Here is a 26,245-nt window from a genome sequence, read left to right as displayed (position 1 = left end):
GAACGATGACTTGAGATCTCGTAAGGTAAAAGTTCTGGAGGGGAATTCACCAGTGCTAAGTGTATCATTTTCTGTGTGATGTCCCTCTGTAACTGTGTCAAGAATGCCTGTTTCACATAAAATTAGGACGGTTAATAACCACTATGTGTCAGGGCAGAGACCTTGATCTTTGGCCCACCACTGAGCACTGGAATAAATAAAAGAAAGATGAATGACCTGATATTTGTGTTCACCTGAGCGAATGTTTTGCTGTTGCATGGCTTCAGCTGCCACACTGCACCCCATGACTTGGCTAAAGGATGGCTTGCTGGAGCATGTGTGTCATCTCAGATGTCTCTGGTGTTCTCCCTTCTGCCTGCTCTAATGACCACACTCAGCAAGCACTGGCTTTGGAAGGAGACTCCACTAATTAGCTTAGTCGAAAGAGCATCTGGTAACTGGTTGGTGGGATAAACAGGAAAGACTCCCGAAGTGAAGGGTAGGAAAATGAATTATCCATGCTATAAAGACCAAAATAAAATCACCAGCATACAACCCAAAGCCATGAGTTCCATCATTGTACTAGCTGCCTCTTCCCATGCTCGAAATCCTAGGCCTAAAACGCAGATGATGAAGCTTACCCAGTCCTTGGGATTTCAGTTAGACATCAGCTTTGTAATGTAATAAAACTTATCATTCATGAGTCTGTCTGCTTTTTTGACAAACAAAACAAAATAAAACTGAGAACAATTTGATCTGTCCTGTTCCTGCAGACACCGATGCAGGTGGTTTGAAAACAAAGCATTTAATCAGGCAAATCAGGCAGGGTTTTGTTTTTTTTTTTTTTTCTTAAACTACCTGATGATTCATCATCCAGCCCTGCTCAGTGTCAGTCGGGCATCTCCCAGCTATTATTTATAGAATATTTAAAGAGCCTGGACCACATGTGCCTCTGTCATGGGTTCTATTGTACTATAAATTATAGTTCCAATTTCCTTCAAATTCAGCACACATTGTCAGGGTGCGGTGACTCATCCTCTGTTCAGATGAACACTGTAGAGTAAGCTACACCAAAGACCACAGTTGTCACTGTTAACTTATTGGCCATTCTAAAATATTCTTAGACAGCGTTTTGTCATGTTTCAACACAATAAAGTCACTCTATTTCTACAGCCCAGATATTTTCTTTCTTTTCTGTCCCCACAGAGCAAAAATAAATCAATAGCTTAATGTATGCTGTAGTTTCTGGTCTCCTGAAATGGCTACTGCTAAACAAAGATGTTCCAGATGTCCTCTCTTCCTCTGATTTTTGAGTTTGGTGATATTTCCTGCATAGGATGTTGAAATTATATTTGTATCCTGGGCTGGTTTACTCTTGTCTGATTGTTTGATCTTGATTTTCTTTGTTTTCTTCATCTTTTTTTTAACCTTTGTTTTCTTAAATTTATTTTTTTGCCTTTGTGTAGTGTGTGTGTGTGTGTGTGTGTGTGTGTGTGTGTGTGTGTCTTTCATGTGTGTGGAGCAGGAGCTTGCTGTGCGAATGGACCTGTGTGCCTATGGATGTAGACACCCAAGTTTAAAGTCAAGAATCATCTTCCTTTCAGGATTTCACCCCCCTCTTCTGATGTTGGAGATACTGGGAAGTCTCAATGCTTACCTAGTTTTTATGTAGATACTGGGGTTCCAAACCCTGGTTCTTATGCCTAAGATGAGCTCAGGAGATGGATCGTTGGTTAAAGTACTTTACTCAATGAGCCATTTCCATGCCCATCTTAAACTGTTTAAGGAAAGTAAGACTGGAATTACAGAAAGAAATAAAAAGGACCTTTAAAATACAATAATAGAAATTTCACTTCTATGTTCAGCATCTAATAGATCAATCCTATGGCTATATCATCATCAAATCAGAAAATTGTAGCTAGTGTGAACAGAGTTGTATTCCTTTTGTCTTAATGTAGTATAAGCTGGAATACATCAGAAGCACGCTTTGAAGGAATTCTGGCATCCGGTACACACAAAGCTCAATGTAGCTTGAAAATTGAAAGCAACAAGTGAAGTTGACAAAGAAATACTACTTTGTAGGTGAAAATATTTCTATTTTTTTAATAGGAAATTCAAGAAATGAAGAAAGAACACATAAAGAGAATTCCTTACATAAAGGAATGTAAGGAAGCAGGGCGGGGGGAACAGTAGGTCAGAGTTTTCTTCAGTGCTACTCTGGGTTGCTGAGGTTATCAGTCCTGAATTTTAAATATACTCACACATCAAAAGCAATCCTCAGTGATATTTCTATATATGCTAACATTTTAGGCAAAGTTGTAGATTTCCATGGAAGGCACAGGCACTTAGTGCAGTCCTTGGAAGAGTTGAAGAACAATAGAAATATTTCTCCAGCTACTTCATTTGTGGTCCCAGAAAAGGAATGCATTAATCCTCAGTAAATCATGTCTGTTCCAGGATGTTTAGCTGAGATGAAACGTGTAATTAGATGTTTTAAATTGCACGTCCCTTCCACCCACAGGGTTGACACATGTTGTTTTCTCTCTGGTGCCGTTCTGTGTGAAGATTCATGCAGTATGTCCAGAAATCACCTTGACAAGGGATGCAAGGTCGTTGCAGATTATAACTGCTGAATTAACTCCAGGCGTCCCATGTTACTGCGTTCTCCAGCTGAAATGAACAGATAGTTGATTTAAAAAAAACAAATTTGTGCTTACATTTCTACTTATTATTACTTATTATTATTATTATTTTGATTTTCTGGGGGAGGGCAGGTCTCTTGCAACCCAGGCTGGATCTCAGATCTCATTGTAGCAAGGATTGAATTGAGCTCCTGACCATCCCAACTGCTGGATATTACTGTAGATGCTATCATCTCAGATGGTATTTTAAATATCTTTAAGTATGTATTTTTCATTTAAGATTTTTTTAAGTATAGTAGATGAGACAAAAGCATATATCACACACACATGCACACACACACACACATATATATATATATATATATATATATATATATATATATATATAGAGAGAGAGAGAGAGAGAGAGAGAATCAAATATTGTTGGTAACATGCTAAAATGCAATATCATTAATATTACATTTCTCTACCCTTTCATTGCAATAGGAATCTAGAATTTAATTTCTACTTTGGGCATGGGATCATCCTTGAGGACTATGTGAAAAGGAAGTGATGATGGAATTTTTATTTGAGTGTTAACAACAGTTTTGAAGGGAGCTAATTAAAATCTTTATCTGCACCTTGAAGATGGGGAAGCTGCGAGTGCAGGCGCTCAGTTCGTGTGCCCTTAGAGAGTCTTCTCTTCAGTCTTATAATTTCATAATTCGGAGGCTTTTATTTCATCCTTCTTCAGCATCCATTTGGCTTCATTTTTCATGTGACAGTTAGACAGAGCCTCTAAGATAATTTTGAAATAGTTTAAAGGCTAACTTCTTTTCTCCAAATACATAGCAATGCTTTAGGAGTTTTGAATTGCTTCAGCCAGCTGCTGTACAGCACAACATATTGAGGTGGCATCTGGAAAACCAGAAGGTCAGGATTCAGAAGGTGAGAAAAGCATTACTTGATCTGTGTTCAAACACTCCATTCAGGCTTTGATGGTAGATCTTGAGTAGAATCAGAATATTGGACTTCAAGACAGAACAGGTGGTTTCTTTCTCATACAGGTTTCTCCTTATGATTTAGTTACATTCAAAATGCTATAACGAAATGCTTTTAAGGATGGGCAACTCATAAACAACCGAAATGCATCATTTATGGTTTTAGTCTGAAAAGTCCAAGATACAGACACTGCCTTGCTGACTGTGTTTTTTTCCTAAAACATAGCATTGTTTATGTGTCTTCCCATCATGAAAGGGTTGATAGACAAACTCCCCAGGCCTGTTCTGGAGAGGCATTAAACCGATGCATGATAATAACTCCCCAAAAGCCCTCACCTCTAATCAGATCATTTGGGGGTATAGATTCAAATATTTTAAAGTTTGAAAGATGTATATTTAATTATATATCTATGTGGGGAAAAGGCATATGTGCACATGGTGGATATGAGTGCCTGAAGTGACCAAGAAAGGAAAGTAGATTCCTGGCGCTGGAGTCATAGACAGTTGCCAGCCTCTAGATGCCAGAATTTATGTTCTCTCCAAGAGCAATAGATGCTCTCAACTTCTGAGCCCCTCAGTAGGTGAGTTTTGAGGAACATGTGCATCAAAACCATTTGATGAAATTGATTGTCTTTGTGTCATTGACCAGGAAGAAAGTAGCCTTTTCTTGCCTTGTCTCTAGCAAATAAACTCTAGGAGGGGTGGGGGGAGGGTTAAAGAATGGGAAAACATGGAACATGACATGCACATACACTGTTCTTCTGCACTGTAACTATCTTGCAAAGTGCATCTTCTCACATCCTCTGAAACTTCAAGGTCAAATTCGTAGTTTAAGACCAATATTGTTATTTGACTAAAAACAATTTGTGTAAGAGGTCAGGGTGCATGGACAAGAGCAGAAACATTCAGGATAAGAGGAAACATTGTAAAACTAAGGTACTCTATGCTGTTTTGAACTAGATACATTCTTTCTCTGAACAGAAATGAGTTGTTGTTTTGAGAGAAGGGAGAATTCCTTAGTACTGACGGGGGAACTGTAGCATGTGTGAATTTAGGAATATTTCACATAAAGTAAATATTATTTTGAGAAGTATCTATGACATAAGTTTTATACAAAATAGATACTTTTCATATAATATATTCTGACTAGTTTCCTTCCCCCAACTTCTCCCATTTCCACCCCACTTCTCCACCCACTCAAATGAATAACCTTTCTTCTTCTCTCATTAGAAAACAAATAGGTTTCTAAATGATTAAGAAAAATAAAACAAAAATAGAATATCACCAAACAACACCCAGAAGATGAAAAGAACCGAAGAAACACTTATAACACAGAGACACACATTTGTACACACACAAATTTGATAAAAACACAAAACCAGCAAACTAAAATATATAAGCAAAAGATCTGTTAAAAAAATTTAAACGCCCACACAATGCATCAAGCATTATGAGACAAAAACTTCAAAAAATATCTTTGAGTTTGTTTTGTGTTGGTTAGTCACTACTCCGCAAGGGACCTGCTCCCTTAACTGTGGTTTGTATACTCTGTTGTTTCCCTTTGAAAGCTGTTATCAATTAAAGGTAGGTTCTGTTTTAGGGATGGGGGTTTCTGCTCACTTCTCTTCTCAATATTGGCACCACTTCAAGTTTAGATCTCTGCAGGCCTTGTGCACATGATGCCGCAGTCTGAATTCATATGTGCACCAGTCCTGCTGTATCTAGAAGGACTTGTTTCCTTGGTGTCTTTCATTACCTCTGGCTCTTCCAGACTGCCTGCCTTCTCTTCTGCAGAGTTCCCTGAGGGGAGGCATTTGATGGAGACATCCCATTTAATACTGAGTGTTCCAGGGTCTCTTACTCTCTGCACATTTTTCCAGTATTGGGTCTGTATTTATTTCCATCTACTACAGGGAGAGGCGTCTCTGATGATGGCTGAGCAAGACCCTGATCTATGAGTATGGCAGAGTGTTGTTAAGAATCATTTTATTTCTACATTCCTTCAACAGAACAGTAGTATTTGGTTTTCTTCTCATGTTCTTAGTCTATCCAATCTCAGGCTCTTGGCCACCCAGGCAGTGCCAGGCCTGGGAACCATCTCAATGATCTTAATCCCAATCAGATAGTGGATGGTTACTCCCCCAACTCTTGTGCCCACATACCTTGCAGGCGGGTGATCATTGTAGATGAGTGTTTCTAGCTAGGATGCTATTTACTTTCCTATTCTTACAGCTTACAGAATTTCTTCCAGTTCTATGAACACTCTTCAGTTGGAGCAAAGGCTCTAGGTAGCCAAGAGCCAGACTCTGTGTTCAATGAGTTATGTGGGTGTGGTTTCAGCAATAGGCCTTACCATCAGTTTCTAGAAAGGAATGAATAGCCTTGGAAATAGCTTTAGTTGTTTGAGGGGTTTTCCTGGAACCCCTTTGGTCAAGAACTTGATTATATGGAACCAAATTCCCCAGTACTGGAGGTCTCACTTTTTTTTTTCTTTTTTCTTCTTCTTTTTTTTTTTTTTTTGGTTTTTCGAGACAGGGTTTCTCTGTATAGCCCTGGCTGTCCTAGAACTCACTCTGTAGACCAGGCTGGCCTCGAACTCAGAAATCTGCCTGCCTCTGCCTTCCAAGTGCTGGGATTATAGGCGTGCGCCACCACTGCCCAGCATAGAGGTTTCATTTGATAATAAGTGATATCTAGTTGGGGGCTTTGTCTCCCATGTTAATCGGCAGTTCCGGTTTAGATTTTAAATACATTTCATATAGTTTAAGAAGCTTCTACTTTCCTTCCCTCCCTCAGTTCCCTCCTCCCATTCCAGTTATATAAACACAAAGCAGGCAGTCCAGGAATCTGGAGACTCATCGCTTACATTTATATAGCCTGGCTCCCTATTTGTTATTCCCTTTCTTTTTTTAATTTTTAAATTAACTTTTATTATTTAAAAAAATTGGGCAAAAAATTATATACCCAGATTATGTATTATATTTTAGATATTCTTATTATATATTATATAATATCATATATAATGTTATTAGCAAAATTAACCAGATCCAAAGTCTATACATCTCAGTGAACCTCTGTATACTTGGAACAGACATCATGAGGCTGTGCAGCTTCATGGTAGATTTTACACTTCCATCATCAAGTATGTATGTGTGAATATTATACATAATATATATATATATATATATATATATATATATATATATATATATATTGTGTGTGTGTGTGTTTGTGTATACATATACATACACATATGCTGTCCAAGTGTACATCCTGGCTTCTAGCAGGTATCTACTTGTTGGCAAAAGCTAATGCATAAATGTACTTAGTTTCCATCTGCTAGATATTATTTATATATGTCTCCATTACTCAGAACACATCAGAAGCATTTATGTTTCTTTTCCTTTTACTTAAATGAAAGTGCCTTTTTTCTCTATCTTAGGAAAACTCCCCACTTTCACATTCTGCCACCTGCTGAAGCACTTAAGCACTTTCCCCGGTCCTCACATTGTATCAGCTAATGTAAAAACTCTCTGGGATAAGGAATTGTTACTTTATTTTTACAGCTTTTCACTGGGCACAGGAAGATTAAGTAATTTACCTGTGGTCACACAGCCAATAGGTAGGTTGAGCCAGAATTATTTTTTATTTCTTTCAAGAAGAAAAGCCTTTGTTCCCTGAATTTCTTTGAGAGTCAGAATACTCTAAGCTGGCCCAAATGTACTACATGTTGTCTTTTACTTTGCAAGGCAGTGTACACACACACACACACACACAGGGTGGGGGGAAGGAGAGAGAGAGAGTGAGAGAGAGAGAAAGAGAGAGAGAGGGAGAGAGAGAGGGAGGAGGAGGAGAGAAAGGAGAGAGAGAGACAGAGAGGAGACAGAGAGACACAGAGCTGGGGGGATGAGGAAAAGGATGGGCAGATAGATCTTAATTTTAAAGGTATTTCCAAATACGCAGCAAGTAAGCACTGGACCCTATAAAATGGAGTATATCCTTAACAATATATGAAACTACGTGGCTGAGAAGTCATTTTTAAAGCCCGAATCCTAGTTTATTCCCAGTATTTTGACATTTCCAAAATTTCTTATTTTTTAAACCATGACAGAGCTTCATTTGCTATCAACATCTTTGGTGATTCTGTGCACATTATAATGTTTAAGAGTAAAAATACAGTCACTAGGGGACATACTTGACATCTTACCTTGTGATGAAGGTTATAGTCTGAGATAAAGGTCCCATCCATCCCTTTCCAGATACCCTTTAGTCAAAGGATTGCATTTCACAGACACAAGTGGCAGCAAGCAAAAGAAACCCTGTTTCATGGTTTCATGCATCTATTATAGTTTTGTAACAAAAACCACCTAACAACCAAGGTGCCTGTGACCACCAAGGAATCACTGGACATGTCAGCTTTCTCTTTGACTTCACAAACACAGAGCTGAGGTTGTCTGTCATGTCCACGTCACAGTGTGTTGTCCTTGTCCTGGTTGGGTGATGCCTGCCTCGCCCATAGTTACACTCAGGTGCTTTCCAAAGTTCAGTAAGCATAGAATGCATCCCTGCCAATGCTCAGCGAGTTTTACTGTTTCCCTTCTACATGTAGGTATAATTTTAAATGAAGAAGTGAGCGCCATGCTTAGATATAGCTTGTCTCATTGACACCAGTGTGGAACATGTTCAAGGTCATTTAGTTAAAATTCAGAAGAGCGTATTCATAGGACCCAAGGATGTTATATTCTTATGATCTATGTGAAATTACACACACACACACACACACACACACACACACATACATACATACATAGTATACTGACTTTAAAACTCACATTTATCATTTTTCCACAAATTATTCAGTCAGTTCATCTTTTTTTCCAGAATATCTCCAAAAGTATACTTTAGTATTGAGTGACTCAACTAGAGCGAAGATTTTTCTTATTAAATGTATGCCTGTATATTTGTTAGTATAAAATTATACATTACAGCAAATTCACTCATTTAAGCTGTCTGATTAGAGCTGTTGAAATTACATTTTATTAATATTTTGTAATTTAAAATGCTGTCTCACGTTAAAGAGCAGGCTTGACTGAGCTTCAAATTGTCTTTAAGCCTTCCCTGTACATCTGATATCTCAAAGACATTGTTTAGGAATCAATACTGGAATTTAAACTGTAAATGCGGGTGTTTTCCACTGGAGAGACTTTCCTACAGAGTCTGAAAGAGAGACATTCATAAGCACAGTTTGTTTTCAGTTATATAATTCTAGCGAGACATACCTAAAAGGAAACAATCAGTCAAACACAGAGAGTTTAGTTCACAGCACAAAACTATAATAGATGCAATGCTTCTTAAGTATTTGTGTACCCATCACAGAGTACTCCTGATGTCTACCCATTTCAAGCCAATAAAGACTCCAGTTGTGCTCACTACGTGCGCTAGGAAGGGACTCAGTGGAAAAGAGAGATAACAGTTGAAGATGCCTTGATGTCCTCTGGAAAGCTAAATACATTCAAATGTGATGTGGTGATCAGAGAGGCCCCAGAAGCAAGCCATGTTCAGAGAGATGTTTTTCTAAGGAGTTTGAACTACAGGATGCAAGAAACACAGGAAAGCTCCAGTCACTCTGAGAGCAAATCCCAGCCACAGGAAGATCCAGCCTATAGAACCAATTGCTTTCAAGTTTCATTTGCATTCAAAGTAATGTATGAAGATCTGAAAATCTTACAGTTGTCTGGTAGCCTACAATAGTTGCATGCTGGCACAGAAATTTAACAAAATGGCAACTTACCTATGTATGTGCTGGGGGCGGGGGCTTGCTTGTTATGAAGGAAAATAAAAGGTGGACATAAAAGAGACATATATTCTTCTGGATTTTAGTTCATCTCTTTATAAATCTTTTGAGATATCCTAGATTTCCCTGGGTGACTATTTTACGTAGCAGCATGAATTCCAGAATTTTTCGTCCTGTGATATTTTTGTTAGCTTTAACTTAAATATATAATGCAAGCTTCAAAGCCAAGACTAAATTCTTAAGAAAATAAATGTATATAAAACTTAGAGTAGAAACATCGTTCAGACATGGGCTTTCACACTTTCCCATTTAGTGTCCTTCACTCTGAGAGAGAGAAGAGGAATAGCTGGCAGAATAGGAAGGAGGAGGAAGAGGGAGAGCAGGAGCAGGAGAAAGAAGGAGAAAGGAGAAAGAAGGAGAAAGAAGGAGAAAGAAGGACGGAGGAAAGGGCTCTAGCAACTAATGAAAGCATTTGGTGAGCTAGCTGTAAGGGACAGATCGACTTTCTCACTGCCTCAAGATCATCCCTTTTTCCTAAATAGGACCCTAGATAAAGAAGCCAATACAGAGTGAAACCCATTAGTGTCTTGTTAAAACCAGGTCACGGCACATGATGACGTTTCCAGGAAGACTCTTCTCCATCCGTTCAGCTAAATATGGCATCTGGGAGATATGCACTGCAATGATGGATGTCTTTGAAATTTTTCAAAGAACCGATGGGCTAGCTAAAAATTAAAAAAGAAAGACCTTCCAGGTTTTCCCTGGAGAACTAAATAATATTAGCTTATGCTGTAATGATAAAAGTTTTATTAAGCCTAATGATCTGTGCCTACCTATTGGCCCCAAGGAACATGTGGAAGAGGCAGAAAACAATATAAAACTATTAGAATCCTTTCTTTTATAGCCCAATATGACTTCTTCGCCCATTAATTAGCTAAAACTTTCTTTAGCGACACATCTATCTTCATTCTTCCTCTCTAAAATAGGCTGAGCCTACGCCTGTGTCCAAGTTCTCATTGTTTGGAAAACTTTAGTGTTTCTTATGTTGTGATAGTCTTAACACTGCTACCTCAGGCCTTAAGCAGGTCTTTCTTTTAATTCCAGTGAAATGAGATTACTGTGGTGGAGTTCGTGTTGTACCAATCAGTCGCTTTCCAATTTAAGGTAGTGGAAAAACAGTCCTCTTGTCTCTCTAGACACTGATGTGTCCTCTGTATTTCCTTGGTACTCAAGCAATGTGACTAATACACCTGAGAGGGAGGTTGTAGGTTACCTTGCTTAATAGCGAGGACTTACTGAAGATTTACTAATACCTTGAAAACTGTTAAAGCCAGAGAGCTCTTCATACCAGATTAAACGATATCCTTCCGAGATAAAATCTACCTGGTAGAACTGAATGATTGCTTTGTCTATGTGTTTCTGCTTAACATGTCAATCTCCAGTAAGTGTGCCTTGCCTTTTATTCTGTACCTGGACCTATTTTTTTCTGACTTCATAGTAAAATCTGCTCCATTCATTTTAATCATAATCACTCAAAAAATCAAAGAGGAGATTAAAGACACCCCTAAAATTTTGTAATTATTACATATTTCCCATAGGAAGCATATTGAGATGGACATATGAGATTGAGAGTCTACTGTTCTAAGCCTTCACTTTTCTCTTGCTATTGTTGTTTGATATGTTTATTCACTTTGATTTGGAAATAATCTGGCTTATTTTAGTTTGTTGTTAATTTGCTTTCTTCCATGTTAGGACTGTGCTTACATGCATAGATAATTGTGAACTTTGAGTCACTTTTCTGATTTAGGTAATTATTTCATGAGGATATATAATGGATCATATATACACAGAAATTATTGCCTATTATTCCTCCAAAAAGTAGATTACTTAATTCTATTTAAGGTACTGACAGCACTGTCTGCAACACAGCAATCACTCTGGAGCTTTTTTTTTTTTTCTGGAATTTTAAAATTGATATACTACCCCTAGAGATCAAGTATTCTCATATTTTCCTGTTTACAATTATTACATGTGACCTACAAAGGTTCAGGAGGCATCAAACATCAGTATTTAGAAAACACCTCAAGGCTGCATTAACCAACTTGAACCAAATAAGTCAACATTGTAATGAACGCACATACATGCCATAGACAATTGTGTGTGGATGTGTACACACATATCCATAAACATATATGTTAGAGTATGCATGTGTATCTTATGTGGATAAGAGTACTAAAGTCTAGCCTCTGGATCTCCATGGAATAAGGTATGATTATAGCTGTCAGAAAAATCTTTAACACTAATCCATATAGAAACAAGGAAATTAATCAAAACTGTAAGGAAATAACTCACTTTTCTCCACCATCACTGTGGTCCCTGAATTCTACTTACCATGCCATACCTTGTTCCTAGAAAAGAAGATATTTTTAAAATTCAGCATCTATCAAGTTGAATATGCAATTTGAAAAGTTTTCATTGACTTTCTTTTTGTTGTGTTGTTGCAAAAACACTTGATACCAAATTATTCTTAGGAATAATTTGATTTGAAGGTTGTTAATTAAACCCAGGGCCTTGAACATTCTAAGTATGAATTTTACCCCTGAATAATACCCCTGATCTTCCCTCAAATAATTTTTAAGGATTTTAAAAAATACAGTTGCCCATAGTGATGAGATCACTAGTTCTCATTTATCCTACATGAACTCGGGGAAATTCCTCATTTCCCTCCTTCCAGCCTGTATTAACCACCATTCCAGTTTGTTTCCTTTGACCTTGTCATTGATGTCTCCTGTAAATGGAATCATACTGATTTTTGTCTTTCTGTGACTAGTTTTTCCTCACTTAGCAGAGTTTTCATATATTGTCTATATTATTTATACTTTAGGGTTTCCATGTTTATAAAACAAGAATAGTATTTCATTCCTTTCATGTACCATATTTTTAAAAATCTGTTCATCTGTATTCTGAGAGGAAACAAGGAAATATATGACACTGGGCCCTTTAATGGTTTTATAGATACAAAATCAATACAGAAATGGTAAATGCAAAAACAGATTAAAATCAATCTAAGTTCTCTGTATACCACCAAGGAAACAATAAAGAATAGAAGAAAACATATGCAAGCTATATAAAGTAATTTTCTGAGTGAGATAAGGAACTTCTGAAAATCTATAGCAGAACAAGTATTAACCAGATTTTAAAATGCTCTAAAATCATGAACAGATATTTCTCTAAACATTACATGTAAACAGCCAAGCATGTAATTAATAAATTATCCACCATTCCCAATCACCAGGGAAAGGCAGACCAAAACTACAGTTATCTATCCTGTCATTCCACAAAGAATGGCTGTTTCCAAAAAGACCAATGACAGTAAGTGATGGTGAGGATGTGGAAAATCAGAAATGTCTGCATGATATTGGTGACAATGGGAAATAGAGCAACTGTACTTAAAAGAAATATAGAATTGCTTCAGAAATTATGATTAACAAGTCATCCAGAAATGTCACTTCTGAGTTTCTTATAGACAATGGCTGAAATAAAGATCTTGAAAAGTTACTAGCATGCTGCTGGCCATGGCAATACTACTGACAATATCTTAAATAGGGAAATAACCTCACAGATGAATGGGTGGAAATTATGTGTGTCCAGTAGGGTACTACTAAGCTTCTAATAACTTTCTAAAGTGTAGGGAGACTCCTTCTGTGACATGCAGTGTTCTGAGATAAATCCCTCATCATAATTTTATGAGTCAGTGCTCCTAATGGTTCTTTGTGCTTCAGCTCCTCTGGTCACATGCTCACTGTCTTTAGAACCTCTCTCACACTGAGTGTTGCCAGAAATATATTTTTCTCTGTCTTTGGAACCTCTGCACACACTGAGTGTTCCTGGAAACATTTTTTTCTCCAAGTTCCACACACCTAAGATTTCAATTATAACCTAGATTTCAAAGAGAGCATTCAAAATAAAGCAGGTGCTATCATATCATATAAATAATTGAGTGCATGTTTTATAAGAAATTATCAAAAAGAATAAGCATTTTCTTCACTTATAGCCATGATATATTCATCTACCTTAAGCTTGAAACACTTAGAGTTAACAAAGAGAAGTCTCTTGCTTATTTTATCTTTAGCTTTAGGGTGAATATATTAACTATAGGATGGAATGCATGATGTTTTTAATGTTTTATAATATTTTATATAAGATTTGGAGACTATGTAATCTAGATTATCTAAGAGCACGCAGTTTCTAATCCTCTAATTTATTTTACTAATAGATCAGGTATATAGTAAAGGACGAGGGGAAGAATTTGAACCCTAGAAAGGGACAGTAGAATAGATAGATATGGATGGGTGGGGTGGTGCAGAAACAAGGGGATCAAACATAGAGTGGGAGAGAATAGGGGAGAGGTGGAGGGGCAGATAAAGCCAGCGACCATTTGAGGGGTTACAAAATAAATAAAAATAAAAAAGACCATAGCTGATTCTTGAAGCAATATTATTTCTAGGTCTCTTAATCATCATGTGTTAGGGGATAATAAAAATTTCACATTGCCTGGAACCAACGAGGTAAGCATAAATTATTCCTAAGTAAATAAAGTAAGAATGCTACCCTAAAGAATTCACAGCTTTTAACTATGTCTGTTGTCTGCCATGTTGGCAGAACAGTTACACACCTGAATCATTCATCATACCCGGTGTCGTTTTGTCCTTGTAACTGTAAACCTGGCACCTATACTACTTTTTCAATGATACAAGAGTTATAGGTTAGCAATAGTCTCAATACATCTGATCCAGCAGTAAAGTGGCTGTCAAAACAAAGTTTCTCTAAATCTCAGTTTTCATGATCTCTTTGCATAATAATTAGTTTTCTTTTTCTTCAAATTTTCGACTTTTAAAAGGTATATGTTGCATGTATCTGTTGTATCACTTATGTCAAATCACTAAAAATAAAAGCTTACTGGCAGGGTAAGTCATGCAGTTACTTATAGAGCTTTAGCCTGAACTCAGAATTCCCAAACTCATAAAAGTGGATTAGTGCCTCACTATGGTATCTGATATGATATTTAAGAAAGTACTTACTTCCTGTGTGTTCTTCACCCAAATGTAAAGATCAAGTTAATATTCATGAAGAGGAAACTTAAACGTAATTGGCATTGATATTTAACTATGTATGAAATCATTATTTTCCTTCAAATTCTCTCATTTTTCTAATATGTTATCAAAAATAAATAACAGGGACAATAAATAAGGTCTTGGCGGATATTTGTATGTAAAACATTAAAAACAGCAATGTTCTTTTATCTTCTTGTTTCAGAACAGAGAATGGCATCTCACCCAGCCTACTGCAGCATGACACATTTGCTGATTTGTCTTTGCTCACACACCTCATACTCAGTTTAACAAACATTTATTGAGTTCATATTGTGGCCACGATAACGGTATGGGAGCTATGAGAAAGACTGAGATATCATTTATGCCCTTAAGGAATTAATAACCTGATGGCAAAAGTGGACATGTATACAATCCAGTGAAGTAGTTTCAAGGATAAAGTGAGTGCTTTAATCGTGATAGAAAAGACTCTGTTAGTATAAAGAGTGCAAGGCTACAGGGCAGAACAACGCAGAGCTGGCACTGAAGTGGCAGGATATTAAAGGCAAGACATCAGTCACAAAGCTGAAAGCACATACGTTCCTGAATTAGTTAGGGAGCTGATGGCATAAAAGAAAAAAATATCAGGGTTATTTCATCGCAAACATCAATAATACATGACACTTAATCAGATTTGCCAGTGAAAATTGGGAGAAGTTAAAGGTTGGCTCTCAGTTCTTATCACACACAGAGCTAGGACACACAAAATTAGAAAATGCTCTTGGGCAAGTGTGCAACTTTTCATTTGAGCAACAAATCTGTGAGTAGATCACCATCACTTGTAGATTTGGGTCAAAGGTGCAGTATAAACAGCCGCCATAAATATGTAGTGTTGAGATTCTTGGTGAACAAGAATTGAAATTGTTAGAGGGATAGAAGGGTATGGAAATAGAACAACACTAAAGATCAAGAACCAAAGAACCAAATACAGATGTAATATAAATAAATGAAAATAACAAAGCATATGTATAAGAAACCTCAAAAGTACACACACTGACACATAAGCAAAGATTTTAAGTGGAACGGAAAGGAAAGGCATTTGACAGATTTACCTTGTGGAAATGTTCAGAACTGAAAATGGGGGGTAAATTTAATAATCAGGAGGTTGATGCCAATATAATGGAATGAGATGGGGAAGCAACATTATTGGAGATTTTGTAGATCCAAGTAATTAATTTATAAAAATACATGACTTAGAAGATTCGTTTTAAGGAAGAAAAAATGAATATGTGTTTGGAAGAGTAGCCAAAGTGAAATTAATATTTTGGCTTAATTTTGAAAAAAATTGAGTATACTTGTCTACTCAAAGAGAACAAAAATTAGGAAAAAAAGAAAGACTCATAACCCAGTGTCCAGAGAGCCCACTCCTGTTTTGGCTTTAAAGTGTTTGTCTCCTTGGAATATAAATAATGTGTAGCACATGTATAGTTTTTACTGAAATATGAGTCATATTTTCAAAATGACCTCTATGCTACATAACTTTATAATTCCCTCAAAAAGTAAAAAGGGAGAGAGGGAAGTAAGTAGGGAAGGAAGGACAAAGAGAAGGAAAGAAGAAAGGAAGGAAGAAAGGAAGGAAGGAAGGAAGGAAGGAAGGAAGGAAGGAAGGGAGGGAGGGAGAGATGTCAAAATGGACAGACCATCTTGTGAGCAATGGTCAAGGAAACAAAAAAACAAGCTAAGTGTCTGTTCTCCACCACTTCATTTAAAACTCATCTGTAAAAGAAAATGTTCCAAGAGCATTTACAAAATATTTTTAGAATGACTTTATTTTTAAGTGTGTGTGTGTGTGTGTGTGTGTACATATACACACGTGTGTGTGCATATACAGTGCCCATCGTGGTCAGAAGAGAGTACCAAGTCACATGGAGCTCGAGTTACAGGTTGTAAACCCCAGACACGGTTGTTGAGAACCAAACACTAGTTTTCTGTAAGATTGGTGAGCACTCTTAACAATTGAGCCATGTTGGATTTCACAATCCTCCCAACCCGATTTATAACAGATTCAGAAAGAATGAGCCTCTTCAGTCCCTCTGAATTCTGTGAAGAAACTAGATCTGAAAGGTCTAGTGGTATGTGAACTGCTTTCAATGTATGTTTTTTTACACACTTGCCCTGTGTCAGGCATAGAACAGGGAGTCCTTTACCAACATGACAGAATACTTAAACATGACTTCAAGGGGCATCTTCCCAGGTCATACTTAATATTGCGTTTTAGCAGACATAGTAGATAAGCTGAGGTGTGAAAATCTGTCAACACACATTTATTTATAGGGAACTTATCTGGGTTAGATTCTGCATTGTGGTATTAGGTGAGTGGATAAGACAAACTTTTCTACTTTCGTGCATTGCATTCAGGGGAGGAAACAAATTAACAAGTGTACATCATCTGTAATATCACATATGGCTATTATGCAGAAAATATACACAAGACTATTGAAGAGAGACTGGGACAAACTAAGATAATATATTGCAAATATTCAGGAAAAGACCATGAGGGAATTCAAAGTGTAAAGAATGTGGAGATGGACAAAGTATGTTGAGCTGAAGGATTAATCAATATGGCTGAAGCATGTTTGAATGACAGAGAATGGTATGAAAACTGTATGGTACCAGGCATGGGATAGAATTGGCAAGTTAGGCTAGAACAAATATATTGACTTATTTTAGGTGTTGATCTGATTATGGTGTACAAAGAGATGATGTATGAAGAATTGAAACTGGAGAAGTCAATAGTGCCCATAAAATAGAAGTTCCTCTCATTGAATGGGTCCAGATGGCTTGAAACATCAAAGCTTGAACATTTTAAGTGAGCAAGTCACACAATTGATCAGTTTCACATTTGTAGTTTTGTGTCTGTAGTTCATTCCTTGTGGGAAATGCCTTGACAGAGGATCAAAATTGTCTTCAGGGAGAATATGTCTTAATTATATGCCAGGAATCAATGTCTATTGCTCTTTTTATCATCACTCTTTCCCAATAATGCGTATGGCTATCCAATCAGGTATTTTAGGAAAATTAACTTTATATTGGTGGTATGAATGGACCAAATGTAGCAAGTTATTCCAGATTTGTTTCCATCTCTAATATAAAGAGATAACGATTTGAATCAGTGGTCTTAATATTAAGAGTGGAAATGGAGAGAGAACTTATCTTCTATAGACATAAAAGAAATTATTTACAGAACTGTGGCTGCTTCCAGATAACAAGAAAGAAACAGGGATGAGTCAATCTAGTACTTATACTAAAGTGCCTGTCCTCTGGATTTGTGTTATTTGCCTATTGTAAAATAGCCAGAAAACTATTTAAAATGAATATATGGACACCCAAGTAAGGAAGAAAGGACAGAAGTTTGAGGAAGTTGGTTATAGTCTCAGGCATTTTTGAGTCTGAGGGGTGTGTGTGTGTGTGTGTGTGTGTGTGTGTGTACTTTGTTCATTTTACTTTTTATGTTAACTTAGCAAAGAACAATTGTTTTCCATTCATATGATAAACATGACAGATGTGTCAAGGTCCTGAGCTTGAAAGCAGTCAGAAATCAAGTTTCAACACAACTTCCACCATGAGGAAGTTACATACATACTTTATTTCCAAGCTTTCTTAATTGTCCAATGGAAATTATGTTATCTTCCTTGTAGGGAACGCATCAACTTGTACATTAACTTCTCTCAACCTGTGGGTGGTAAACCCTTTAAAGGGGTTGGACATCCTTTACACAGGGGTTGCCTAAGACCCTAGGAAAACACATTACAATTCTTCACAGTAGTACAATTACAGTTATGAAGTACTAACTAAAATAAATTTATGGTCAAGGGTCACCACAACATGAGGACCTGTATTAAAGGGTCACAGCATTAGGAAGGTTGAGAACCATTGTTGTACATGGTCAATGTTAATAAATTTATCGATGTCCCAGAAATCTGAAGTTTTCAGATCAAAGACATCCCTAGATAATTAAACAGATGAGATTCTCAAAGAAGATGCTGATTATTAATTTACCTCTCTTTACAAAAATTTTATTAGATATAATGCTTTTTGTTAAGTAGATACATGCTTATATAGTAGTAGTTTCATATGATTTGCCCTCGTTCATATGCCTAAAGAATAAAAGGGCTCAAAGAAAACACTGCATTTGTTTATCCGTACATAGTCTTTAAAAAACGGAACTAATGAAAGGCATTTAGCAATTGTTAGTTTTATATAATGTTCTAAAATTTTATCTGTCTGCCATTAATTAGACTTAATGATGAACACTATAAAATGCTAGCTTCAACTGCATGTCTCTTTGGGTAACGGGTTCTGCGTTACCTACCATGTGGGCTGCCTTGGCTCCATGCCCAGCACTACAAACATGTGAAGACTTTTTGATAATGCCCTCAGAAGTATGAGGTGACTTTAGAGGTAGACACTAATTTCTTAGTTTTTCTTTTATCCAGTATAATAAATTAACTAGAAAACTCTCCTGGGCCTGGGGAGAAATCTTAGTTATTGGAATAAAGTATGATGGTTTACATTTGATGGAGGAATCACATAAAAATTCAGTTGCTCAATTAAGAGTGAGGCTAGCTCTTTTACTTGCATTGTTATTACCTAAAATTATATGAATTCCAAAAGAAAGTGGGAATTTATGAAGCCGAGAGTGAGAAGGCTGCCGCCAGTTCTCAACCTATATGAACAGGAGCTTTTCTGATCCTCTGGGAAGTGCTTGCTGTCTCCAAGTTTCTCGCTCAGCTTCACAGGGTTACCATGGAAAGTAAAGACTTAGCCCGGGCAAAATATTTCATACAAAATAAACAATTATATGATAGTACACTTTTAAAAGGACTGTAATTTTACATTTGTTTCCATTAACATGATTTTTTTTTCTTTTTAGATTAAAGCCCCTTGTGTAAATTGCAAAACTATTTATGATGTCATAAACAGCACTATCTTCAACACAGTTTCTTTCCAGCTTATTTATTTACACAAAAAGCTTAAGTTGCTTATTTTAAAACAATAGTTAGCTATTCCACCAGTATAAACACACACTGCCTTTTGGTATTTTGGCTAATATTTTATAGGCCTTTTCTCTTTTTCAGTGAATGTTTGTATTGAATTGGATTAATTCATCCAGTCTCCAGAACAATGGTAGTGGAGAAAGTGGTTTAATATATGTTTTTATATGAGTTATAAAATCAGAGGTTGGACTGAATTCAAGTTTTCCAATTGTACTTAAAGGGAAAGAAAGAATTCCATGGCAACCCAAGACTAACACCATTAAGAAATCGATCCATTAAGGATCTAACCATTAAAGAATCGATCAGTGAAGTTGAACACAGCTCTCAAAAGATCTGAATATCACTCACAATTTTCTCCATTCGGAATTTCACCCATTGTTCCTTAACTTCAGTCTGTAGTAAAATAAATAAATAGTCATATGTATTTTGGTATACAATAAATCACACTATTTAAAAGCTGACACGTATTAAATAGCATCCATGATGTGTTATTTTACTGTAATATTTAGAGGCATCCTCTGAAATCATTTGGATCTGAGGAGAGTGCCATGGCGACATGCGGCAGGTTTGCGCTTTGATTCCATCAAATGCTTGTCTCTGTGAGCTGCTGTTCGTTCTCCATTTCTGCTGTTCTTCAGTTCTGCTGTTTTCCATTCACTGCTGCCCCTCAGTTTGCAGCAGTTCTGAGCTTACAAGATTGATTGCTGTCGAGAGGGGACTTTTCATTTCTTAGCCTATTCAAATGAGCCTGGGACTGGCTTTATGGTTATTGGCATGAAACTAACAACTAGGACTTTAGCTCCTGAGGGGAGGGGAAGGGTTACAGAGGGAGAATTGACTTGCACACTTGTGTGCTTTTCCCTGCTCCATTGCATACACTTTGGCTCAGTTTACCTAAATCCTTACAGTGATCACTATTACCCATAGTTACCTGGGAGGAACGTGCCGCCATGGCTCAACAGAGCAGGAGTTTAGCATGTGTTTAGCATTCTGCACAATGTGGAAGGTGTTTAGCAAGAAGCTAGATAATTCTTGGGCAAATAAATATATTCACTGATGAGTTCTAAGCCTGTTTTGAAAACTATGAAATCAAACTTTAAAATTAAGATAAAACCATATTTATTATTCTTTACTAACAAAAGAAGAGCAAAAGTAGCTTCTCAACTGAACAAACCCAACCTCTAACAAGCCCCAGCATAGCATGGCTAAAGATTTTAGAATCCAAGAAAAATAAAATACAAAAGCAAATTTTTTTTTCCACGAACTCAGTCGGGCAAGAGAGACAAGCTTTTCAAATTCACTTTTTTCTTACAACTGCACAATGAAAAAAATTATATAAAATACCCCACAAAGAAAACTGTTATAAAAGATTTTCCCCAAACATCATTGTTAAAAGGACAAAACACCATAATTGTAACAAAGCAAAACTTTCTATGTATTTTTATGTTACTTTTAGGAACTCTGAATTTTCAGACAGAGGCAATATGCTATACTGGCCTGTCGCAGCCTGTGTGTATAATGAGTAGGGGCAATGTATTATCTCTATGACGTGAGTGTCTGTCACGAGACTGAGGTCTAGTAAATGGGGCAGAGACTTCATTTGGGCGTCAGAGTTTTCGTTTATGAACATCTTTCAAGGAGTAGACTCAGGAAACCTTGTTGCAAGTCTATAAATAAGTATATAAATGCAAGAAATTTTGCATGCTGTATTTGGAGTTTATCGACTCGGTATTATAGTCCATAAGGAAGCCGTAGCAAAATAATAATAATAATTCCTGATGGGTTTTGTTGTTGTTTGGCTGTGAATTTTATATTTTGTTCATTTGCTTTTTCTTTCTAGGTTTCCAATAAAATTAGAAACCATCTAACCCTAAAGTACTTCTTCAGCTAGAAAAAAAGATATGAAAAGTCCAGTCTGCCCCTTTCTTGCCTCCATTTTTTTTCTCTGCCTGTTGTACACAAGACTCCTCTCATGCAAATATAGAACATTTGGGGGGGGGGGGGGAAAACATCAACTGTAATTATTTTTAAATGTTCACGTCTTGGGTAATTGGCTACTCTATTGTCTGTGATTAGCTTATCCATGAGGTCAGATGTGTGAGGTCATACACCCTAAACTAATCATTTCTATTTGTATTGCGAAGATTCGCTGAATCCTTCACCCTACTTTAGCCTCTAGAAAGTTAATTTTCCATATTAAAGTACTATTCCAATTAGCCTTTTAAAAAATGACACTAAACAGCCAACCTTCCAGCAAATGAGAGCCCGTAAAATTACAAGTCTCTTGAACAACAAAGGGACCAGTTAAGTGAGTGAAGAGACAGTCAACCAAATGAGAGAGAAATCCCTGTCGGCTATATATCGAGAGGACACAAAGAACAGTGACAAAAACAGACAAGAAAACAAACAACCTAGGCTAACTGTTTTCAAAAGAAGAATGCTGTCTGGCAATAAATATTTTTAAACCACTCCACATCTTTAAGTATGAGGCTAATGCAAATGACATCTACTTTGAGATTCTATTCCACCTCTGCCATCATGGCTACCCTCGGGAAGACAAAGGAGGGCCAATGTTGGTGAGGAATGAAGAGCCTTCATTCACTTCTGTGAGAGACTGGATAGGGACAGCCATTATGGAAAACAGTGTAGCACTTTTCCAAAAATTAATGATAGAACATTCATGTTATGGAGCTCTCTGGCTCTTGGGGATATCCCCAGAGGTCTGTCTATACTACTTAGGAGATATTTGTTCACTGTTGCTCTGCTGGCAACAGTTAGGAAGTGGAATCGATCTAGTTGCCCATCAGCTGGTGATAGTGAAAATGTGCTACAGGATAGAATGCTATTCCGCCATAAGGAAAGAATGAAATTATGAAATTTGCAAGAAAAAATGCATAGAACTGGGAAATGTATAAAGTGAGATGACGAAGGCCCTGACAAGCAAACAGTGCATGTTACTCTACATATGCAAACCTTAGCTTCTGATATTTTCATATATGTATTCATGTGAGTCAGTGTAGATACTGGGAAACTGGAAAGGTACCCCCAAAGAAGAGAAGAAAAAGAGCCCTAAAGGGAACATTGTAGGAAAAACATGGAATGTATGTGCTGTCAAAGAGAAAGGGGGGAATAGAGGAATAGAGAGAATAGAGGGAGGGATTTATGCCAGGATGAGGGAGGGCAAGGAGATGGGGAAGAGAAAGCACACTGAAGGAAATACCAATGAAAATGAAGAAAATGGATACCGCCATGAGGAAGTCTGCTATTTGTAAACCAAAATAAAATAGCTACTAAAAGAAAATTCAAAATGCAGCAAAAATAAACACATTTCAAAATTGTTTTCTGGGGAAGTCATTTGGACAGTTTTTCTTGGAAGGAAGATGTATCTTAAGCCCAGGTTATTTCAGATGCTTAGAATATTATAGTAGCCCTGTCTATCCAATCAAATTTATAGTACATCTGTGAAATAGGTGAAAACAATTGATAAATTGAGAGACATCTCACTCCAAGGATAGTCTGGCAATCACCCTAGAGCGACATTGAGATCATGTCAGTAGTTTCTATCTTCTCTATTCCTTGGACTCTGCTTAGCATAGAACTGTTTCTAAGAAAATAAAAAATTGATTTCTATAGAAAATGTCTGCAGATGATAATGTGTAATCACCTTTTATGCAGCTCAGGGCAAAGCAGTTTCTGACTGGGGCTGGGAATTATTTTTCTTATTCACTTTACATCTTGCTTATTGGTCCCCTTCTTGTCACTCCTCCCACAGTCCTTCCCACAGTCCTTCCCCTACTTCCCCTGCTCCTTCTCCACTAAGCAGGTATGGCCCCCTGGGTATCCCATTCCCACCTTGTCATATCAAGACTCCGCTGGGCTACGCAATCCTCTCCCTCTGAGTCCACACAAGGCAGCCTAGCTAGAACATACCTCACAGACAAGCAACAGCTTTTATAATAGCACCCCACTCCAGTAGTTCAGGACCTTCATGAGCCAAGCTGCACATCTGCTACATATGTGCGGGAGTTGGGAAGGGGGGGATGCTCTTTGGTTTGTGGTTCAGTCTCTGAGAGCCACAACGGTCCAGGTTAGTTGACTCTGTTTGTTTTCTGTGGCATTCCTATCCCCTTTAGGGTCTCCAATCCTTCCCACTATTCTTCGATAAGAGTCCCCAAGCTCCATCCACTGTCTGGCTGTGGGTGTCTGTATCTGTCTGAGTCAGCTTCTGGGTGGAGCCTCTAGGAGGACAACCATGCTAGACTCCTGTCTACTAGCACAACAGAATATAATTAACAGTGTCAGAGATTGGTGCTTGCCCATGGGATGGGTCTCAAGTTGAGCCTGTCATTGGATGGCTGTTCACTCAGACACTGCTCCATCCTCTGTGCCTTCATTTTTTGTAGGCAGAATAAATTTTAAGTTGAAAGGGTTTGTGGGTAGGTCGGTGTTCCTATTACTCCACTGAGGTTCCTGCCTAGCTACAGGAAGTGACCACACCCATTGATGCTTGGGCACCTCCCTTATCCCAGGTCTCTCTCATGTCCACTACCTCCTCACCACTGTCAGTTGCAGATTTCCATTCATTTTCATGGATATCTTTCCATCTCTCTTGTCCCTCCCGACACCTGATCCTGAACCCCCCACTCTTCTTCCCATCCAGTTACCTCCTTCCATCTGCCTCCTATGACTGTTTTATTCCTCCTTCTAAGTGAGATTCAAGCATCCTCACTTGTGCCTTCCTTCTTGTTTAGTCTCCTTGGGTCTGTGGAGCATAGCATGGGTATTCTATATTTGATGTCTAATATCCACTCATCAGTGAGTACACACCATGCATGTCCTTTTGGGACTAGATTAACTCACTCAGGATGATATTCTCAAGTTCCATCCATTTGCCTGCAAAAATCCTGACGTCTTTGTTTTTAATACCATATACTCAAAAGATGCTCCACCATGCCACAAAGACACTTCTTCAACTGTGCTCATAGCAGCTTTATTTTCTTTAGCCATGTGACTACGTAAACCAGTCTTCTAGTCTAGTCTGTGTATGGAGGTCTGTGCTAGCACTGTTCTGCAGCACACAGCTGGAAGTCCATAGCTTGCAAGTAAGCCCACATTCCCAATGACAGATGGCTTTTAATCTTTACTGTTTGGCTTCCAGAATTCATATGCTTTGCTTACTCATAAATTTTTCTCTGTCATGGAGAATTTGATGCTAGTAGCCCTCTTCTCTGAGAAAGTAATATTTTTTAGAAACAAAGTCATGAAAGAAACCTTACAGATGTTTGCTGGTGGGAAAAGCTACTTTGTACTTTTTTTTTCCACTGTGGAAAAGAATACAGTTGTGAAGGGATACAATTGTGTAAACTATCAAATAATCCCAGGTTTTAATAGCTCAGAAATGTACAGTTTGATTACCTTATGCCCTTTAATATGATGAAGAACACACACACACACATATACCTCTACCTATGTTGGTGATAATCACCTTTACTTCATTCTCAGTGAGCAGCTAGAATTATTCTTGAGAGTGAAAAGAAAAATCTCACGTGTGCTGTGGCATATCCTCAATATGCACTGTGATACTTAGCAATTTATCTTTTTTTTTTATGTCCAATGTTTCTTAAGATGGAAGCACCTATCTTTTTTTACTTTTTATCTCTAAGAACTTCCAGCCCCCCAAAATGCAAGGCTGAAGTATTTAACTTTCACTGAATAAATTACAGTTTTAAACAAGTAGATAGAGATAAACCTGAGCTGGAGCCAACTCACCTTGTTCTGTTATACCAGTAAACTGACTCAAAAGCTACTCAACAAATAAACACACATGTATCATCAGTTATTTAAAATCAAGGACTGTGATTTTTCTCAAACACAGAAAACCATTATCTGGTAGGTTTATGCTAACATGATCCTGATGCATTAGTTGGTAAAAAGGGATTGCTGAACGATGGCAGATGAATTACTAAATCATACTCTGATTATGATGAAAAGCTTCAGGGAATTACTTATTTACTTACGATATAGTAGGAAAACTTGAATCTTCAAATAACAGGATGTTACCATGTAAGCTTCCTCCAGAGAGTTGAAAACCAAACTATAAAGAGAATAGAATTGTCTGGTTGCTATTGGCACCTCAATTCATTTTTAAGAATTAACTTTTTAATGGACAAATAACAAGCTACATGTATTTATGGTGTCCAACATGATGCTTACGCAAAGCCTTACTTCAAACTTCAGATAAAGTCCCTTGAGTTCTCCAGACCTGATACTCTACATCTTGAAATATAAGAGCATAGGGTTGATGTGGAGCAGAAACTAAGGCTGAAAAACAAAGAGAGAAAATCCATGAGTAAAAGAGATGAGAGAGACATTGGCTAAGGGAGGGAACTGCTAGAATTCTTGACACAGCGTCATTACCAATCAGTCGCTTCTATACAACAACACAGCATTTCAATATCTTCTCTGGGTAAATAGCAATGTCTTCCCTTTTGATGAGCCCTGCTGCAGCTGCTGTGGCTCACAAAGAGATGTCCAAATCAGAATAGACTCGGTTAGCTTTTCAATGATTCTGAAAAGGTGGGGGAACATTGCCAGAAAAAGATAGCTCTCCAGTCTCCTAACATGGAGTCTTGTTAGCAAAACAAAATCTGAACTGCTGGGAGCTAATCCCTTGCTGCTGCTAATTCCACTGGGACCTTCAGTG

The 26,245-nt window shown here is 37.4% G+C and overlaps 1 protein-coding gene and 1 long non-coding RNA gene across 8 annotated transcripts in view; one reads left to right on the top strand and one right to left on the bottom strand.

Annotated features, from left to right (window-relative positions):
* Nucleotides 1–26,245, top strand: part of Syt1 (synaptotagmin 1) — a 509,196-nt gene that overhangs the window by 74,136 nt on the left and 408,815 nt on the right. The window lies entirely within an intron of this gene.
* On the bottom strand, nucleotides 2,055–26,186 carry LOC143436167 (uncharacterized). Of its 2 annotated transcripts, none has more exons than XR_013106360.1 (4): nucleotides 25,960–26,186; nucleotides 25,756–25,863; nucleotides 25,560–25,636; nucleotides 2,055–2,649 (listed from the first exon to the last, which is right to left on the bottom strand). It is a non-coding gene; the product is annotated as an uncharacterized LOC143436167 (long non-coding RNA). The 2 variants fall into 2 exon arrangements; XR_013106359.1 differs by having other exon boundaries at nucleotides 25,768–25,863.

This window comes from Arvicanthis niloticus, chromosome 22, assembly GCF_011762505.2.
Source record: "Arvicanthis niloticus isolate mArvNil1 chromosome 22, mArvNil1.pat.X, whole genome shotgun sequence".
Taxonomy (NCBI): domain Eukaryota; kingdom Metazoa; phylum Chordata; class Mammalia; order Rodentia; family Muridae; genus Arvicanthis; species Arvicanthis niloticus.
Note: the sequence above shows the minus strand (reverse complement) of the source record. Positions and strands in the feature narration are given on the sequence as shown.